This window comes from Peromyscus leucopus, chromosome 5, assembly GCF_004664715.2.
Source record: "Peromyscus leucopus breed LL Stock chromosome 5, UCI_PerLeu_2.1, whole genome shotgun sequence".
Taxonomy (NCBI): domain Eukaryota; kingdom Metazoa; phylum Chordata; class Mammalia; order Rodentia; family Cricetidae; genus Peromyscus; species Peromyscus leucopus.
In genome coordinates, this window is record NC_051067.1 from 34,972,331 (window position 1) to 34,993,056 (window position 20,726).

General features: G+C 42.5%; 1 long non-coding RNA gene across 2 annotated transcripts in view; it reads left to right on the forward strand.

Annotated features, from left to right (window-relative positions):
* The window catches only part of LOC114700992, a 172,655-nt gene that overhangs the window by 50,528 nt on the left and 101,401 nt on the right, over window positions 1–20,726 (forward strand). Inside the window, exon 4 of one of the 2 annotated variants that reach the window (XR_003735751.2) lies at window positions 12,723–14,451. The exons of the other annotated variant lie outside the window; for it this stretch is intronic. This is a non-coding gene — a long non-coding RNA (uncharacterized LOC114700992). Of the gene's footprint in view, window positions 1–12,722; window positions 14,452–20,726 lie in introns of those variants that run through there. 2 annotated transcript variants of the gene reach the window in all.

Consider the following 20,726-nt stretch of genomic DNA (forward strand, 5'->3'; position numbering starts at 1 on the left):
GGATGGAATTGAAATCTGGTTTTCTGTTCCCAATCGATGGCTTTTGCCAGCAAGCCATACTCCAGTAACTATTTATCTCTGATAGTGTGGCCTCAGACCAGTAACTAATATTAAGGTTTGCATTTGATTCCTATTAAATTAGATTCTCTCCTCTCTGAGAATCATGCAAAGAACGGTCTGCCAAAGTCATAAATAGAAAGGAAAACGACTTCTATCTGGGGCTTATTTGAATGTGTGTGTGTGTGTGTGTGTGTGTGTGTGTGTGTGTGTGAGAGAGAGAGAGAGAGAGAGAGAGAGAGAGAGAGAGAGAGAGAGAGAGAGAGAGAGAGAGAGAGAGATGAGGCTGCTGATTCAGCTAGACTGGCTGGCCATCATGGTTCAAGATCCTCCTGTCTCTGAATCCTGAGCCGTGGTATTACAGGCATAAGGCCCACCACACCTGCTTGTTCTATGGGTGCTGGAGATCCAACTGTAGGTGTAAGTGTTACAGCTCTGAGGGGGGGAAAGGTACCCGGGTCAGGAGCCAAGAAATGCCACAATCACATCACACAACCAACCTCACACAAGATTTACTGGGAAAAACGTAGGAATGTGGCTGCCTGTACTTGGGAGAGAAGAACTGATCAGCAGGCAGGCTATATGTAGTTTCTTGGGAGTGGAACTTTCTGGGGTGGCCTAGGATTGGTGGGATTTTGTGGCCTGATCTTGTCTTTTTTTTTCTGTAGGGTGGAGCTTGGCCGCTTGGGTCTGGAAGGGCTGGGTCCCTACACTTTGCAGCAAACACTTTACTGACTAGGCCATCTCTCTCCCCCACCCCCAACTACTTGCAATTAATTACATGACCCAGAATTTTGGGTCATTTTTTTCAGCAGTTATGTCTCTACAGTTTGGCCAGGGTTATTGTAGACTTTAAATCATATACAACAGTGGAATTTATACATCAGATGTGAGCAGGCTGATGAAGTTTTGGAGTGCTGAGTGTGGCCAGCACCCAGGAGGGAGAGAAAGGATTTGTCCATCCTTACTAGATCCTCACAGTGGAGTCACCCAGCCTACAGAGCCTGATGGGCTGCAGCTCTGAGTCACCCTAGGGTGGTTCTTCCTTACTGGTGTACATTTCTTTTTCTTCACATGGGGTTGTTGAAATGTGGGTTTTGCTGTCTTTAACCCACCTAATTTCCCCCCAGATAAGGTAATTTGGGACAGAGATGAGTACTCTTCCTTTTTTTAGGCAGACTGTCAAACCCATAAGGGAGTAATTATAAGACTAATTCTTCTGTTTTAACGACATCAATTGAATAACATCAGACAGTCAAAGCCTACATGATTTCACAGCATTTTAACACTGTGCACATGAATCTAAATAACATGGCATTTTGCTTGTCATTTTGAGTATGTCTGTGTAGAAGGGCTATTAAGTTAAAGCTAAATTCGTGTGTGTGTGTGTGTGTGTGTGTGTGTGTGTGTGTGTGTGTGTGTAAACTCGCATGTGTGCCTGCAATTTTGTGCTTTTTGTAACAGCAGTGGCAGGAGCTTTTTGTGTTTCCTGAATGTCAGAAAAATATTGGTCTGCACCAGTAGCCAACACAGATATTACACTTCTTTATAGGATGACACAGAAATATTCTTCAACTGACTATGGCCAAGTGAGCCCTTCCCATCATCATAAGGCTCAGCGTCTTCTTAATTGTTTTGAATTTAAGTTCATCTTCCTACGTACCTGTTAGGGTTTCTTTACCCAGATGTTCCATACACTATCTCATTAGCTAATGCATCTACTGTTGAAAGCTCAGTAGACCTCCTTTGGATTCCTAATCCTTTAGTAGTTAGCAGTACATTTCTAGATTTAGCGGCCATGTTCTCCCAAAGCCTACTCCCAGGTATTGTTTGCTGGTCTCTATGGGTTACTTATCTCATTCGCTTCTTCTATCCTGATACTTTTTTTTTTTTTTTTTTGAAAGAAAGCCTCATGTAGCCTAGAATGGCCTTGAACTCCCTCTGTAGTTAAAAATGACCTTGAACTTTGGTTCTCCAGCCTCTGCCTTCTGAGTAGTGAGATTACAGGCACTCTGCATCTACCACTGTCCCACAGTGCAAGCCTCACTAGTCGTTACAGTCGCCCCTAGTCTCTTGTTATCCTTCCATACTCTTGGTCAAAGCATCATGCCTTGACTTTGTTGTTAAATGTGATCATTTATCTGTCCACCGTGGGTGATAGCTAATTTCTTTTCCTGTTACTGTGATAAAATATGCAGACAGAAGAACTTCTAGGAGAAAGGATGTATTTTGGCTTAGATTTCAAAGTACACTCCATCACGGTGAAAAGTCAGGGCAGCCTGAGCTTGAAGCAGCTAGTCACATCATGTCCTTATTTAGAAGAGAACAGTGAATGCTTATTCTGCCCACTTTCCTTTCTTCATTATGGTTTGGGATCTCCTACCCAGGAAATGGTCTCTGCAAAGTGAGAGGGTCTTCCCATATCAGTTAATGGCAATCAAGATAATCCCCCATAGGCATGCTCAGAGGGCCACCTTCCAGGACCTCCAGATTATACCAAATTGACAATTTACATTTAGTTTTTATGAACCTGCTTTTGTTTTCTCATTCATCAAGTTTGGACAGGACCAAACAACTTGAAGAATTCCTCTGAGAGTTAAGAGGAAAGGTAGTGTGTGAGGTCGGTATAGCATCTGGTCAGCAATAGGTGCTCAACTTAGACCACATTCCCGCTTGAGTGTGTTGACTGTTGAGTTCTTTGTTTGCCAGTGATCAGGTCATCTCCTTCTTGCCATTTGTCCTGGAAACTTCTTTAAAAAAACTCCATCCCGGATTTTACATCCCCCAATTACAAAATCAAATACAGTCTGCCCGGTCTTGCATACTCATTATTCAACATTTCATCTGTATATTTTTGCCCTTTTCATTCCTCTATCTCTTTGGCTTTACCTAACTTAAAATTTGTCATTTTCCTCATGGCTGCACTAGAATGTAAGCTCTCTAAGTTCAATAACTGTGCCCGCAATCTTTGCTGCTTCAGTCTGAGATAAATGAAAAGGCCTCAGACACCTTCCTGAGGCTTCGGAGTTGGAACTCAGCTGTTGTCTACACAGGCAGTGAGCCCTTGGGTCATTCAGCATCTCTAGCAATCACAACAAGAAAGCAGGAGAGGAAGGTTGTAATGATGAAGAAAGAGACGGTAAATACTAGTACGATTTGAGTGTGAAATGTGCCCCACAGGCTCGAGTGTTGGAATACTCGAGCTCACCAGTTAGTGGTCTGTCCTGGCAGGTTGTGGAACCCATAGGAGGTGTATCCATGCTAGAGGAAGTGGTTTGCTAGGGAGGGTTTGTAGAATTTTTGGTTTGTATCCTGAACTCACTTCTTATCCTGTCTCTTTTCATGATCCACAGAGATGTAACAAGCTATACCATGGGCTTCCAGTACCAAGGATAGAGCCCTGGCCACCATGTCCGCACTATTGTGATGGACTATATTCCTGTAAACTGTGAGCCAAAATTAAATCCTTTTTTCCTTAAGGTGTCTTGTTAGGTAATTGGTCACAGTGAGTAGAAGAGTAGCTCATACGAGTTACTGCCTGTACAGAAAGCTCTGCTCATGCCCCAGGGAGGATTGTGAAGAAGCCTTTAGTATCTCCATACAATAGCATTTTCTTTTGTTAGACCAGGAAGAACTTTCTTTGTCCCTTTTTTAAAATGCCCATCCCATTTTTGTCTTTTACATTTCTTCAGCCAGAATCCCAGTCCTTGTTTGTGCCTCGACCTTCACTGTTCATGGTCATGACCCAAACTCCTGCTCATCTGGCTTTAGGACGCCGAGTCTTGCACTGTGTGTGTGAACTGACTCAGCTTTGGGAAAGGGCATGCCTGTTTCTGGCCCTGCATCTTTCCATGCCCTCTTCTGGGCATGGCTCCTCACCCAGCTCCTTCCCATTGCCAGTTTTCCCACTCAGTGAACAAAGAGCAACCACTTGCTCTTGTTTCCCAGTTCAAATCCAGTTTATTAAGCCGTAGTGCAAACAGCACGCCGAGTCAGCCTGTGCGGCAGGCCAGATTGGCTTCCATGTTTGTGTGAGCTCTTCTTGCACACTGCTTTTGGGTTGCCCTCTATGGGATTCACCACTCTGTCTGCATCTGTCTGCTCTCAGTGCTGCTCTAGTCTCTGCAGATAGAATCGGCTTGGCCTTTCTTAGCGTGACTAGGCTTGTCCTAGGTGAGCAGTGTTCTGTTACCAGCCGTGATTTCCAAATGAATCCCTTGTACAGGCTGAGGTGTGCACGTGCCAAGCCCCCGTGATTGACAACAACTGTGGCGCTACTGTCGCCATCTCCTCTACTTCTCCGTGAAGATCTAGGCTGAACCCTACTGCCTTTCCTAGTTTAATTTACAGCTACTCAAGTGGGGTTCTCCACTGTTGCTCTTAGAACATGCCATCCTTACCTTTGAGTCTTTATTTTTTTAATTCATTTATTTATTTTACAACCTGGCTGTAGCCTCCCCAACCTTCCCTTCCAGTCCCTCTGTTCATTCCCCTCTCCCACCCCCTAATCCTTTGTCATCTCCATCCAGGAAAGGTCGGATATCCTATGAGTATCAATAAAACATGGCATATCAAGTTGCAGTAAGACTAAGCACCTCCCTATGTACTAAGGCTGGGCAAGGGGACCCAGTATCAGCAGTAGGGCCCCCAAAGCCAGTATAAGACTTGGAGACAGCCCCTGTTCTCACTGTGCGGAGTCCCATAAGAGGACCACGATACACAGCTGTAACATGTACGCAGAGTGCAGAGGAGGAGGAGAAAGGAGTGTAGGAGCTAAGGGGTCAGAGACACCATGGAAAGGCTCACACAGTCAGCTAACCTGGGCTGATAGGGGCTCGCAGAGACTGAATGGAGTCTTTATTTTATGCTGGGGTCCTCACTTGCCCTTTGACCTCCTCTCTTCCAGTGCTGCGCATCTTTTTTTTTTTTTTTAATTTTTTAATTTTCTTGGTTTTTTGAGACAGCGTTTCTCTGTGTAGCTTTGCGCCTTTCCTGGAACTCGCTCTGTAGCCCAGGTTGGCCTTGAACTCACAGAGATCCGCATGCCTCTGCCTCCCGAGTGCTGGGATTAAAGGCGTACCACCCTGCCTGTGTTGCTCATCTTTAGTGGAGTATGTTTGTCCAGTTCACAAAGTTCGAAAATACCATAAAGAAAGCTTTGGTTTACTTGTTTTCAAAACGAGGTATTAAATCAAATGAAATAATAGACACCTGTAATTCTGCATTTATTTAGCCCCCCCCACCGTGTGTGTGTGTGTGTGTGTGTGTGTGTGTGTGTGTGTGTGTGTTTACATTTGAGGATAACTTGTATCAAGTGGTTTGTTTTCTCTTCTGCCACACAAGTTTTGAGGATAAAACTCAAGTCTTCCAGCTTGGCTGCAAGTACATTTATTTGCTGAGCTATCTCACAGGCCAGTGACACAAGTATTTCCAGCTACCTGGTAGGCTGAGGTAAAAGGACTGCCTAAACTGAATAGTTGGAACTCAATCCAAGCAACTAGAAAAACTGTACATGTATTGGTTGTCTGTTATAGCTGATGTAATGCTATTGCCCACTTTTATGGGTATTGGCTTTCATACTGTCCAAGGGATAGTTTGCCTCTATTCTCTCACCTAATTTTCCCAATCACGGACCTTGTGGTATAAAACACTTACTTTACAGAGATAAATAGAAACTTAGTACATTCAGCTACCAGTTATAGAATTCTGATTATAAGGCTTGAGTCTTTGGGCCGACACTCATAATGGCCCATAACATCTGAAGTTCAGGGAAAAATCTCAGCAAATGAGTTCAGGTTGCTAATGTAACCTGAACACTTGGGAACCTTTTACCAAAGAAGGGGTGAAGAAGAGTCAAGGCTCAGACATGTACATTATCAGTGCACACCATAATTATTCATTATGTGAAACTATTTTTAATTTTTCCCTCTGAGATGAAGGGCCAGCCAATTCAGTTGGCTTAGGTAACTGGAAGCACTGAAAAATAGAAACTAACATATTGATAATATCTGAAATGTGTTTTAGACAATGTTTTTCTACATTTTTCATTAGTCATATTTATATGGGAATAAGCTGTTGGGTTTGGGCAGCTCATCTTTCTTCTGTGCTTTTTAAAGGAATCAGCCTGTGGGAGGAATATTAGCTGCAGGGCAGGTCAAATGCAGTTTTAGATTTCTGCTACATGCAAGAGGAGAGGGAAGTGATACAATTTCTCAGTAATCTGCTGAGAAACAGGAGTAATAAATCCTCAGTATTTAAATTAATTTTTAATCCTATAGAGTATATACATTCCTCTCTCTGTGTCTCTCTGTATGTGTGTGTATACACATGCACTTACTTTTCTCAAAGATTTCCATTGTTTTATGAGTTCAAATTACTGACCTGGACCACTTACTTCCAGCTTAAATAAAGCCTGAATCTAAATGCAGTAATAAGAGATTGTGCTCGCTATGCATTTTTTTGTGTATACATCATAATTTGCTATAATTTTATTATTTCACTCAGTAGCATCTTCAGTAAGCCGGAGGGTCACAGGACTACTGAGTTCTGAGTCAATATTTTTTTTTTTTTTTTGGTTTTTCGAGACAGGGTTTCTCTGTGTAGCTTTGCGCCTTTCCTGGAACTCACTTGGTAGCCCAGGCTGGCCTCGAACTCACAGAGATCCGCCTGCCTCTGCCTCCCAAGTGCTGGGATTAAAGGTGTGCGCCACCACCGCCCGGCTGAGTCAATATTGATGTCAACTTTTGATGCAATGTCCTAACACAGGAATAGCCTTGGAATAGAATTCTGAGAAATTTGGGGCAGACAGTGTTGTCTTCTCCACATTGAGGCTTCAAAAACCAAAAGCAGGGCTTAGACTAGATATTCCCCATGGCCTTGGTAGCTGGTTATATTCTTTGTTGTTGTTGTTTTAAAGAATTTATGACTTACATGAACTTCTTGTTTCATTCATCTCTCTTGCAAAACTGAGCTGATGTCTGACAATGTGTGAAGAAATAGAAAGAGCCTGTTTCTAGTGATGGGAAAGACTGCTGGGGTGATTGTTCAAGACAGCCATGCCCTGGTGTCCACGAGACCAATCAAAGACTCCCTCTTGTTCTGTGTGATAAAGAAGTTTTTACAGACTGGATTTTAGGATAGGGTCTGTCTGTACAGAGTCTCGTGAAGTGACAGTGAGGTGGTGATTGCTTCAAACTACTATTTGTTATTACTAAAGATGATCCTGTAGTAACAGGGGCAGGAAAGGGACTCTCATTCGCTTCTGTCTGCAGAATCCTGCAACTGTGCTTGACTCGGCGTTAGGTCAGTTTGATTAGTCCCACCTTCAGAGAAGGAAACCCTGCTTCCGCAAGATCTGACCTCATGCTCACACAAAGGAGAGCTGCGGCGCCCAGTCCAGTGGTGCCCGCTTGTCCCTCAGTCCGGGCTGCTTGCACTGTGTCTGCTCCTCTCAGTATCACCCTCTCTGCCGGAGCTACCACTTAGGGCTCCAGCACTCTGCCATTCATGGTGTACAGTGCATGTGCTAAAGTTTACTACCAGATGTTTTCTGGTGTTGTGACTTAATTAAATGTTGGATAATAACGAAGGCACACATTGGTAGAGGTGTGAAAACTCTGTTTACACCTGACAGAATCATCTCACTGTTATGTCTGTCAAGGTACAAGAATGCAAACTGTTAAGTGCTAGACAGGGGTCCTTTCTACCATCTCATTCTTAAAATTCAGGCCAGACAATGCCAACTGAGTGAAATGGATTTTTTTAAAAGCTCTATTCAATTTCATTTTATGTGCATTGGTAAGAAGATGTCAGATCCCCTGGAATTGGAGCTACAGACAGTTGCAAGCTGCCATGTTGGTGCTGGGAATTGAATCTCCTCCTGGAAGAGCAGTCAGTGTTCTTGACCCTTGAGCCATCTCTCCAGCTGGAAGAATTTTTTTAAATTGTGCTTTTCCTCCCTAAGTACTCATAAAGTGACCCAATTCCTTTTTTTTAAACAGTTCCTTGCTTTTGCTTCTTTAGATCCTAATGTCATCTGTAGAATACTTCAGCTTATGAAAAATAAAATGAGGTGTGTAATACTTTAAAGTACAAACACTTTTGGGTTGCTGTCCCATGTCACCTTTTATTGTGTGTTTTGGTTATGTCTTGTCACTGTTATGAACCTGGAAGAAGTAGCTTAGGGGAGGAAGGATGTATTTGATCTCACAGTTTGATGGGATACAGTCCCTATGGTTTGAAGGCATGGGTGAGTTCACAGTGGCTTGCAGATGCAATTGCCAGAAGAAGATGAGGCAGCTACTTGAGTCTTAGTTGATTAGGAGACAGGAAGTTCAGGCTGGAACTGGGCTTGGCTATGACGCACTTCCTCCAGGTAGGCTGTAGGCTGGAGGAAATGTTGAAATATGAGCCCATGGGGACATTTCATATTCAAACATAATACCATGGTATCTGCATTTATGGTGTTGAGGGCCTGCTGAGTTTGGTCTGTTATAAGTCTAATTCCAAATTTGTTTTCTGTCTTTGATTTTGAAATAATTTGAACCATTAGGATTCACTGATGATCTAGGGTGGTACATTAGGTCAAATCTAGGATCCTTGTACATGCTAGGCAAGTGCTCTGATCTACACACCTTCGGCTTTAAAGGTGATTTAAAAAAATTCTGATTTAGATTTCTAGGGCCCTTGTGTCTAATATGGTAGTTGCCAATGGTATCTGATTTTTTAAAATTTGAAATGAAATTCATCAGCAATAGAGTAAAAATTCAGGTCCTCAATTATCAGAGTCCCATTTCAAGTGTCTAGAGGCCACATGCTTGGGATAGCCAGGTGGAGAAGTTGAGATACGCACCATTTTCCCCATTACAGAAAGTAGTAATGGTCAGTGATGATCAGATTCATTTTAATGATATGTTTTTAGTTATCTGTTTATTTGGCTTAGTTGTTATTTGGATGGATTTTTCACATTTGGGAGTCAGATCCTGTAGCTAGAAGGGGACCTCATATGCATATCATACTTTGGAAGCTCTGGAGCATGTGCAGTTGTGTTGGCCACTACCATTTTCTATTGCTTCTGAGCCTGTCTTCTAGGCAGTTACTGGTTTGTTGCATGAACCCCTATTTTGCTTGGTTGTGTCTTTGGCAAGTGGATCTGGTAAGCAGTAGCCTCGAGCTCACACTAATTCAGCAGAGGGTGCACACTCAGGGCGTCTTGAGTTACAGAATTGCTGTGTAAAGTCTCTTTGTAGTCAGGGCATGGTCCTATAGAAAATCACCCTTGAAAGCCATGGGGAACTCAGCTGCCTGTCTGGTGGCTGTCTGTCCAAGTTCCTTAAGGCAGAGAAGGGAGACAATGGCTCAGTGTTTTCTGGAGCGTTATGGAATATATTTAGTCCCAAGTTTGGAATAATGTGTTTGACTAGTGGCTTTTTTTTTTTTCTTTTTGCAGTGAACACAGTTTCTTCGGTATGAAATTTAATCCTCATAGTATCTTTAGCATAAGTTTTAAGCTTGCCAGGTTCCTTTATCCGCTCCCAGGCTCTGGGTACATGTCCAAACGTCTATGATTCCTCAAAAAAAAAAAAAAAAAAAAAAAAAAAAGCTCTGCTCTGCATTGCTGATTTGTTATCAGTAGTTCCAAGTAGGAAGTAAGGGGATGTGTGTGCTGAAACACTGCAGGAAATTTATGCTCCTCTAGATCTGGTGCCTCCGAGCCTAGTTGTCACTCCTCTGTCTGTCTGTCTGTCTCCCCCTTTTTTCCTCCCTCCCTTCTTCCCTCTTTTCCTCCCTCCCTCCCTCCCTCCCTCCCTCCCTCCCTCCCTCCCTCCCTCTCTCCCTCTCTTTTCACTCCTTGCTGAACAAATAGAGCCATGGTTAACAGAAAATGACCAAGTATGTAGCTAGCTCCAAGGCATTAAAAGGCCATCAATGACATTGTGAATCTGGAGGATGGTTCTGTTGTCCACTACTGCGGGTTATTTTTAAAAAGTGTTTTGTGAAAACAGAATGAAACATCAAACCAAGGCTTAGGAGAGCTCAGTGGGCGAAGGCCTCGCTGCACATGCCTAGTGACCCATCATGTCCCTGGACCCAGCAACCAACTGCCTGCAGCGGCTCTTCCATAGTCGTATTATCTTAGAGCAAAATGGGAGGCGAAGACAAGACAATCTCCCGGAAGCTTAGAGTGTGCAAAGTGGGAGAAAGAAGACAGACTGCCCCCCCCCCAAAAGGGACAAGGGAGTGAACCAACTCCTAGAGGTTGTCCTCTGACTGCCGCATGTGTACCCTGGCAGTCAGGCATCCATAATCAAACACATTACACACACACACACACACACACACACACACATACCACATCACACACACACACACACACACACACACACACTTTAAAAATAAAAACAAAATCTTTCTTGGTTACAGCCATCTTAATTTAAAATTGTGCCTTATGTGTGAAGGTTTTAATATGAATTTAATTTTGTTTTGTTAGAGACTTGTGCAGGCTAGTCTGGAGCTCACTATGTAGTACAGGCTAGCCTCAAACTCATAATCTTCCTACCTCAGTCCCTGGAGTGCTGGGATTACAGGTCTGTTCGAAACAAGCCTTTTTGTTCTTTAGCTGACTCGGGGCATGTGATAAACGTGTCACCTCATAGAGTCTCAGCAGCCTTCCTTTGAGATCTATTTATGGAAGAGACGAAAGCAGCAGTTTGTGGGTGGGTGCATGCCTCCAGGGATGCAATCTTAGGCTCCTGTTTATCATCTTTCTGCATTTCTCTGAAGCCTGGACCAGAACTAGAAAGCTTTGGTACTCAATCAAAACGGGTGTCAGAAAGTCAGTCTGGCAGATGGACATCAGTGATATTTCCTAGCCTGGAAGTTTTCACTCTTTAAATTCTAACCTTGCCTCCTGCCTCTGCCATTCTTACAGCTGCCTTTTCCAAATGTGGCAGATTGTTTAGGTTGCATTTGTTTTATAGGCCAGTGTGCTTTTAAAATAGTTTGGCAACTTTAGCTAGTACAGTTAGTTAATTAAAGAAGTTAGTTCTTCTCTCTTTGTGTAAGTGATTCCCTAAGACTTAAATAGCAATTGAGCTCTTTTTCCCAAGGGAAGGGGTCCGGGGTTTATTGTTTTGCAAGACAGTACTTTTTAGAGTCATTTTTTTTTCTTTTGAGGCAGTTTCATGTAGACCAGGCTAACCTCCACCTCACTATATACCCAAGGATGACCCTGAATTTCTAATTCTCTTGCCTCCATCTTAAGAGTGTGGGGATTACAGGTATGTACCACTATGCTAGATATATGTAATGCTGGGGATTGAATCCAGGATTTCATGCATGTTGGCAAGCACCTTACCAAGTCCAAAGTGATACTTTTTTTTTTTAAACCTGGATATTCAGAACTGAAGTGAAAAATGGGAGTGCCTTTGTTTATGTTTCAAAAAAGCAATTGACCCAATGTTAGGTAGAGATGCCTTCATATTAAGCTTTGTTTGATTAAGTAGATGGGAAGATCAGTGAATATTGACTATTTGTTCTTAAAATAACACTGCTGAAGTTCTAGATACTTCTCTAACAGCGAATATACAGGAAGGAAGTAAAAACAAAACAGGAAGACAATGTAAAGTTCTTTGTTCTCAGTCCCTGCTTGGTATTGTGGATTGGGGAGAAAACAGTATGCATTTCTATTTTTATTTCACTTGATTTTCTAATCTTTCATATTTGGCCAGCTCCTTTCTGAGAACATATTGTACACATGTTCTGATGCTGTTTGAAGGCCCTCTGGGATGCAGGAGTTGATTGAAAGCTCTCAGTTCTACTGAAGTGGGTGGCCAGAGAGCTGGAGCGGAACAGCTGCCATCCACTCATTGAACTTTTGTCATTTATAAATTATTTTCCATGCCATCTGGAGCAAGAATGGTGCCATGGCTCAGAGAACTCTTGGTGGGGTGTGCTGATACTCAGTGCTTATGCGCTTGCTCATTACCGCTTTCAGCTGAAGTTGTAAAAATCTTTATTTGCCTAGTGACTTGAGGGGGTGAATATATGAGAGCGATTTCTCTAAGTCTGCTTTGAAAGATGCCACCTCCATCTCTCCCAACATCTCCCCCAACTCTCTCCTACCCAGTAACTACAACCTGCCCCTTCCTCTTTCCAGTGGAAAAATACATCAAGCCCAGAGTCTCGATGAGGTTTCTTGTTTGATGAAATCCTTCTCACATTGCCCCTGAGCTGGTGTCTGAATATGATGTTGTCTTGGTAGGAAAAATTAAGCTTCTACTCTCCTCCCCCATTAAAAAAAAAATAAATGAAATGATCCAGGCCATGAACTCAAGGTCTGAAATGCATTCCTATAACATTAAAGGGGAGGAAGCTGAGGGCGCGTCTGCTGCGCTGGTTGGGAGTTTCATTAATCTGAAGATTTGTGCTGGCAGCAGATGCCGTGCCTGGTGCTTCCCGTGCACACGGCACAGGCTGCAGCAATGCCACGAGCAGGAAGTGTCTAAGCGGCTCCGGTAGCCGCTGTCAGACAGCAGCCCCTGGAAAAATACCACGAACCCTTGACGCCCCAGAACAGGGAGTGTTGATTGAAGCTAGCTCCTCCCCACAGCCCCCTCAGGGGTGGCCTGTTTACCTCATGAGTTTTGCTTTGGTGCCCTTCACAGAAGCTGGGAAGCAGAAAGCCTGTGAGAAGAACCCAAAGTCAAGATGGGGAGAGGTCTTAACACGAGAAGAGCCGACGATGACATCTGACACCGAGGGTGGTTTTTTACAGAAGTTCTGAAGCTGAGATGCTGTAAAGGAGAACTGTGGTGGCTGTGAAGTAGTTGGAGGGAAGGAGTCTTGACATAAAAGTCAAACCACGATGATCCCGTCTGAATGCCAGAGGGCATGCGCACTTTTACAAGCTTGGATATTATTGGCACAGGAAGCACAACATATGCTTAAATGTGGATTTCCTTTGCTATTTGGAGACCCTTTCCCTGTTGTGCCGTTTTGGTAGGTTGCCATTCCCCTCCCTTTGGTTGGCTTGGATAGAGTATCTCTTGCCTTGGATCTTACAGATCCAAGCCTGGTAGCACCTGGTCAGGGTGAGAACAAGAAAAAGACTACTCCTGAGGATTTCCCAGTCCTGGATGTATGGGCCCTCCATGATTCTCTCTCCTTCTGTAACACGAGACCCCAGGTTTTGCCCAGAGTACTTAGGAGAGAAAGAGAACATATAATGAATGCTAGAACTTCATCAAGAAGGCTGTCTTGGTTACATTTCTATTGCTGTGGTAAAATGCCATGACCAAGGCAACTTATAAAAAGAAGGCTCTTAATTTGACATAGCTTCAGAAGGTTAGAGTTCATGGCGGTGCCATGAAGGTATAGCTGAGTGCTTACATCTTGATCTACAACTGAGAGAGCGAGAAAGAATATGCCCACTGGCATTAGTAGGAGTCTTTTGAAACCTCATAGGCCACTCCCAGTGACATATCTTCCCTAACAAGGTAGTACCCTCCTAATCCTTCTCAAACAGTTCCACCAGCTGGGGACCAAGTAGTCAAATATGTGAGCCCATGCGGATAATTCTCCTTCAAATCATCGGAAGAGATAAATAAAGAAGGGCTCCAGTGAGTTGGAATCCGGGACAGTGTCACCATTTGTAATCCTTCAGGTCAGAACTATCTTTGGGATCCCCATATTGAATTCCAAACAAAGCCACATCTTTTACAGCTGCTTCCTTTGTGATTTGGGAGCCTGCAGCAACTACCTGAGGGAAAACACGCAGGTGGTCATTCTAGTGACTGAGAACTTCCCCACAGTGCACCAGAGATTCTCACCGACTAGTGATTGACAACTTGGAATTCTGCATTTCAAGAGCTGCGGATCAGTTCCAGGGGCCATAGGTTACATGGCCGGTTGTTGAGCACGGACTCTCAACATACATTTCCTAAACCATTTAGCCTTGTACTGTGATAATGGACCATTGGTGTGAGAAAGGACCTTAACTATCACATATGATCGGTGAGTCTCTTTACTCAGATGGCCTGTGACCAACTGGGGGAAAGGAGGGCGATCATTCTTTTTGTTCTGAATCTATAGTGCAGCTTGGTTCGACTAGACCATCTCATAAATCATAGTGAGTTGTATGTTTCAAGATATCGATGGACAAAATGAGTCTTTATGGGCACCCTGGGCCCCTAACTGAAGTTACTTCTCAGATAATGCCTCCTGCTTCTTGTCAGTTTTCTTTTACCCTTTACCTGTGTATCTGTAGTTTTTCCTGTACCAGGTTTCAGCTGAAATGTCAGAAGAGGCGAGGCTTGAGGTTAAATCACAGCTCTGCTGGTTTGGGACTTTGTCACATCCAATGAGTCATCTCTCTGCAGTAAGTCTCGGGCTCCCTTTTATACATACATATATATATATATATATATATATATATATATATATATATATATATATATATATATATAATTTATTTATTTATTTTTGTGAAATGGGAAATAAAGGGCCAGCAAGATGGCTCAGCAGGACAAGGCATTTACTGCCAAGGTCAAGCCTCAGCATCTCCAGACCCCATGTGGTGGAAGGAGCCAAGTGACTTCCTCTGGCCTTCACAAGTGCACCATGGCACGTGGACGCTCATATGTGTGTACACACACAACATCAACCCAAAAAATATATTTAAGGGAAATAAAATGTTCTCACATTTTTGCTTTGTTGTGAAGATTCTTGTCTGAGCAGGTATATAGGGAAGGGGAATGGATTGCCATACAGACACTTGTTTTTGTTTGGCAATCTGCAATATAATAAATATTCATGCGTTGAGCAGAAGGATGGAGGACAAAACCCTGCCTCTGGGGACCTTCCCTAGGCTGGCACTGACTTAGATGGTGACAGCATCCTGGCTCACCTGTATTAGCCTAACACACTGCCCACCCAGTCAGCACATGTCTTTCCATCAGGAGCTTCCAGTTGTCAAGAGGGCCGTCGTCTGATTCCCCACTTAAGCCCAAATACATCATGTCCAGTGCAGTTCCTTCATCTGCCAGGTTGCTAGCCTTGTCCGAGGAGGAAATGAAGTTTGCTTTGTCCCTGGGGAGCCAACACTGTCTGGCAGGACTGACACTTGTTCTTCTATGTTGTCACAGCCCATTCTCTTAACACTCTTCCAAGATCTTGTCCAGGATCAACAGTCAAAACACTGGTGTCATGTGGGCCCTCCCTTTCTCTTTTTCTATCCTATTGTCTTGAAATAAGGGACTTTATTCTCCTCATCTTTAGTCTTCTGGTACCAACTCTGCTTCCCCGCCCCCGAGGATTTAAAACAAAGGACACCCAGGAGCCACCACTTTCCGGTCCAGGTGGCGTTCACAGTGCATTTTGGTTACTCTTCTCATTTTTGCTAATAATGCTGTGAACTCAGCATGAGTTGTGTTTGCCCTTATAATATCACCATGGCTAAAGTCTTCATGTTGAAAAAGCCATAAAAATGTGTTCTGATATGTGATCAATGCATTAAAAATACAGTGTTGCTTTCAGCCCCCATATGAAAACAAAACCAACATTATAAAAAAGCAGTATGCTATTAAAGGTATGGTGGTAGTTTATTTTATGGCTGACAAAATTATGATTCATTGATGAAAAGTCTAGATTTAAAGAGATATTTGGGGGCTGGAGATGTAACTCAGTTTGTAGAATGCTTGTGTAGAATGTGCAAAGCCTTGGGTTTTGTCACGAGAATCTCATAAATCAGGCATGGAGGTGCACATATACAGTCCCATCACTTCAGAAGTATGGTAGCAAGGTAAGGGGTTCAGGGTCATCTCTAGCTACATAGTGAGTCCAAGGCCAGCATCCATGTGCGAGCTTGGAGACAGACAGAAACACAGACACACAGACACAGACAGACAGACAGACAGACAGACAGACACACACACACACACACACACACACACACACACACACACACACAGGGGCTGGGGGATTAGAAATGAAATTGATTTGGTATTTAAAAGCCTAAAGTCCATTTGAGGCCAGCCTGGCCTACATAGCAAGTTCTAGGCTAGCTAGAGTTACATAATGCAATCCTGTCAAAAGCAAAAACAAACAAACAAAAATAACCAAAATAAGCCAAAGACCATTATATGGAGTTTTTACTTTGTGTAGTTCAATGCTAACATGAACAAAAGAGCCTAATTTAAAATTATTTCCTCTTAATGCTTTATTCTAGATAGCAGTACAGATGTCTATTTAGTAAACATGGTATTTTTGCCTTATGTCAAATGTTTGACATGTTTAATCTAATATAATACAATTACTGGGTAAGATAGGGTTTGCCATGAGAATACCGAGCCTCAGGCAGCTTCTGTGAACGATAGAAAGACTGAGCAGGACTTGAATTTAGATCTCCTGGTGCAGACTCTAGGCGCTTATCATTCCATCCCAGTGTGATTTAGAGTGCTGTTAGATGTTTGGCTTTTAAATCTTTACTTCCTGGTATCCAGATGACTGTGCGGAATGACCCCTGACTTGCGCCCTGGTGGTGGGGATCACTTTAATAAGGCTGTGTATGATTATTAGCTGATTGCTGTGTTGTAATCCTTTACACACTTCAGATTAAAAGAAATTTCCCAGTGAAACAATGAGCTGCCTTTCGTCATTGCTGGAAGACTTTGCCATGTTTGTTGGAAATGGTTGATGCCTTTTTCCCCCTGAATACTTAGCACTCAACGCCGAGTGGTTCCTACTGCTAAGGATGGTGCACCTGAAGGAAAGCCATTCTTCTCTGTCATTTTGTCAGGAACTGGTCATAAAGATGGGTTAATTCCTCCAGGCCAACTCTAAAACTTAGTTTTATGAAAATAAAAATTGTGGTAATAATATTTCATGGACTGTAATAACAGAAGGCTTTGCCCCTCTTTCCTGTAGTAAGGGTTAATTTCTGGAGGTTTGAGCATGTGAGGGCAGTGGTAGGGTATTTGCTGGCATGCAGTAGACCATGTCTTCCATCGGCAGCATCACATACAGAATAGAAAGAAAAGAAAAACATCTTTCCAGGACAAAGAGCTTCAAGCTACTTTCTTCTTTTCATTACAGTGTGGATTCCAATGCCAGATGCCATAAAATGCCTTAGGTAGAGTGTGCTCTGTTTCCCAAGGCTTGACTTGGCATTTAAACCATTTTAATAGGGAACTGTATAAGAAAATCCAATATAATACCTAAAAAAAGGTACAGCTGCAGACCTGGTGGATGAGGTTGCTTGCTGGCTTGAGTTTAGAATTTTTGTAAGAAAGTCAGAAAGCATTTTTGCCTGCTAGAAACAGGGTTCCAATGTGTAGACCAAGCTAGCCTTGAACTCTCGGTGATCTTCCTGCTTCAGCTTCTTGAGTGCTGGGGTTACAGCCATGAGCCACTGTGCCTTGCTCCAGAACATCTTTGGAAAGAGAAATTTTTACAAACATAGGCTTGTCAAAGCAGTGTTTGTACCAGGAGGAACACAATCAAGCCAGTGTATTGTCTGCTCCTATCTTGCCATAGCCTGTTGCCAGCAGGCAGTAGTAGATCTAGGGCTGGATCCATGGAGTCTTCGCTGAAGAGGTGACTACTAACTGCTGAATACTTGGGGTGACTGGGGCTGAAACAACGCTTAGGGAAATACACTTTCAGAGTTTAAGAGTTAGACCTGTAATGTCCTCTCTTACTGAGCTGTTGGGTGCCAAGTATTTGTGAAAATTTATGTTTCTTTAGTGCATGTTTATCCCCAAGCTGAAAAATTTTAAACCATTTTTAGTCTCTTCCTTCAAGGATATTGCTTGGCTTTTTGATTTACACAAATTATATTATGTAGGTCAAATCCTCGACTAGAAACTCATCTAAATAAGGTTTACCTCGGAATCCTGTGTTTAAATAGCACTGGAAAGAAATGTGCTTAGCTCGATGGTTTTCCCCTAAAGTACGATAGTCAGGGCTGAGTATTTATTTTGTTTGAGTTTTTCAATACTTTTAGGTTATAGCCCATTTTAGGAATAGAGAAGTGGAACTTTAATGCTCATTTCTCCTGTGATGTATTGGGAAATGTTTGGGCAGAAATGTTTATATTTTTATTGTACATAACTTGTAACATAATAAATCTTGTGTCTAGACAGCCTCTTTTGCTGGTCATTTCTTTTTACAGATGTGAACTCTCAGTGCTGTTCAGTTCCTGACAGTATAAGTGTTAAATTTCTGCTTTGCTAATCTTTGCTAGCTCACATCACTTGATTTCCAAAGGTAAAGTAAATGATTAGCATTTGTTTAAAAAAATGGTGTGACTCTTAACATAGGAGTATATTTATTTCATTGTCCTTTAGTCAATACTTGGGGTGAAAAGAATACTCATGCCCCTAAAAATAAATTGCTTATTCATTTTCCCATGAGAAGTAATCTAACCTTCACCTAATTAAAAACATTTTTTTTTTCAGTTTGTCTTTCCTCACTCAGGCACTAACACAAATGACTGATATTTTGAATCAACTTGGCCACCATGAATGTAGCTGGGCTAAATTATGCCATTATCAACTTTATTATTTTTAATTCCAAATGTAAAACCATATGCTGAGCCATTAACTGGGTCTTTATAATTTAAAAGGAATTGAAATCATGCACAGTGTTTTCTCTGACAATAGCAGAATTAAATTAGAAGTTAATAATGGAAAGCCATGAAGAAAATCCCTAACATTTTGAAATTAAACAACATACTTCCAGATAACCCATAGGTCAAAGAAGACACCAAAAGGGAAATTAGAATGCATTTTGAAATAATGATAATGTACATCCAATATATCAAAATCTGTAGGAGCTAAAGCTCAGGCTGTCCTTGAGAAGGAAATTTATTGTTTTCAATGATTTTTGTTAGGGATAAAGTAAGATTTTTCACACCATGCAAATACATTTGATAACATTATCAACTGATGTATGATAAGTCTGGGTGTATTGACTAATGCACACCTGTTATCCCAGCATTTGGGAGGCTGAGACAAGAAGAATGCTAAGAGTTCAAGACTAACCTGGGCCAGGAAGGGAGTTTTAGGCCAGCATGAGGAATAATGTGAGACCACGTTTCAAGACAGACAAAAGGAAAAGAATCAGATGTGTGATTGTTCCTCAGAGCTGAGCACTGATCTGAGTGGAGTCACAGAGGTAATGTGACTGTGTATTTTTTTAAATTGATGTGTCCTATTGATGAAAATTCTGGATTAAATTGTGATTTTCTAAAATTCCTGTATGCGAGTCTCAAATCCTAGCACATCACAGTATGAATGTGGTTAAGTTTAAGTTAAGTTTAAGAAAATTAAGTTGCCAGGAAGTCCTATTCCAACATGACAAGTGCCCTTCCAAGGAGAGAAGGGCTGAAGGGCTTTGAGAATAGAGTGATAACCTTGGGAAGAGGCAGTTAGGAAATGGCTGTGTACAAAGCAGTGAGCCCTTGGAGGAAGCTAACACTGTGTATACCATGACCCCAGATGTCCAGCCTTCTGAGCTGTGAAACCACACAGTTCCGTTTATCAAGGCTACCTAGGATGGGCTTTTTTTCTTATTGCAACCTGTTCTGGTTAGTATTTTGTCAATGTCAAGCTAGAGTCATTTGGGAAGATGAAGCCTCCATTGTGAAAATGATTCTAGCATACTGGCTTATGGGCAAGCAAGCTGGGATTGGGGTCATGTTCTTGATTAATGGTTGATGTGGGCCCAGCTCACTGTGGGTGGTACCACCACTGGGCAGGTGGTCCTGAGCTGCAGGCTCAAGCAAACTATGGGGACGAAACTAGTATGCTCTTCTGTAGTCTCCACATCAGTTCCTGTCTCTAGGTTCCTGCCTTGAGTTGCTGCCCTTACCTCCATGGGTAATAGATCGTGACCTGAGATTTGTAAGTAAAAGAAACCCTTTTTTCTCTCTGTGTTGCTTTGGTCATGGTGTTTTGCCATGACAACAGCAACCTAACTATAACACAGCCCTAGCAAACTATACAATTTGAATCAACTTCTATGAATGTAGCTATGCTTAATTATGCTGCTAGGCACTTTTATTATTTTAACTCTGAATGTTTAAACTGTATGATGAGACACTAACCCAGTTTCTATGATCCAATAGGCATTAAAATCATGCAAAACTGTAATTATACATATGTGTGTGTGCGTGTGCGTGTGCGTGTGCGTGTGCGTGTGCGTGTGTGTGTGTGTGTGTGTGTGTCCAGGTGTTCCCCAAGACAGCCAGTCACCTCCTACGAGGCAGGATCTCTCATTAGCCTTCATTCACCTGGTCGGCTCCTCTGCCTATCTCTACCTTCTTAGTAGTGGGATTATAAGCATTTCCCACCATACTCAGTTTTTCCTTTAACTTGTATTTTCTAACATGGCTGGTGTGAATTGAACTGAGAGTCAAACTCAGTGTGTTCAAAGCTCCGGATATATCAACTGATCCATTTCCCCAGCCCTGAAAAGTTTTTTTAGTTTATTGTTTTGATGTGTATGGTGTTTTTGCCTGCATATATGTCTGTGCACTTCATGTATACCTGGTGCCTGCAGATGATTGGGAGCCTTCATGTGGGTCTTGGGAATCAACCCCCCACACACACACACACACATACACACCACACCTATCGTCTTCAAGGGCAATCAGTGTGCTTAACCTTGGA